Here is a 614-nt window from a genome sequence, read left to right on the forward strand (position 1 = left end):
GCCCGGGTCAACTGGGTCAAGAGCTCCGGCCTGGTGGTCGGGGACGGGTGGCAGGCAGGCTCCCTCCCACCCGCGCTCCAGGCCATCCGGTGGAGCGCGGGTCCGCTGCTCTATCTCGGCGTTTACCTTTCCGCCACACATCCGTCTCCGCCGGAGAACTGGCACAGTTTGCAGGGCAGGGTGGCGGAGCGGCTCCGGAAATGGACAGGACTCCTCCGGTGCCTTTCCCTTCGAGGGAGGGCACTGGTGCTCAACCAACTGGTCCTGTCCATGCTCTGGTACCGGCTCAACACCCTGGTCCCGGCCCCGGGTCTCCTGGCCGACCTCCGGAAGGTGGTTCTGGAGTTCTTTTGGCCAGGACTGCACTGGGTCCCTGCAGGGGTACTCCACCTGCCCCTGGAGGAGGGAGGGCAGGGCCTGAAGTGCCTGCGCACTCAGGTCCACGTCTTCCGCCTCCAGGCACTGCAGAGGCTCCTTTATGGTGCGGGTAGTCCGGCATGGAGAGCCCTGGCGCACGCCTTCCTGTGCCGCTTCTGAGGGCTCCGATACGACCGGCAGCTCCTTTATCTCGAACCGAGGGGTCTTCCACGAGACCTCTCCGGGCTGCCGGTCTT

The sequence above is a fragment of the Gopherus flavomarginatus genome, chromosome 3, assembly GCF_025201925.1.
Source record: "Gopherus flavomarginatus isolate rGopFla2 chromosome 3, rGopFla2.mat.asm, whole genome shotgun sequence".
NCBI lineage: Eukaryota > Metazoa > Chordata > Testudines > Testudinidae > Gopherus > Gopherus flavomarginatus.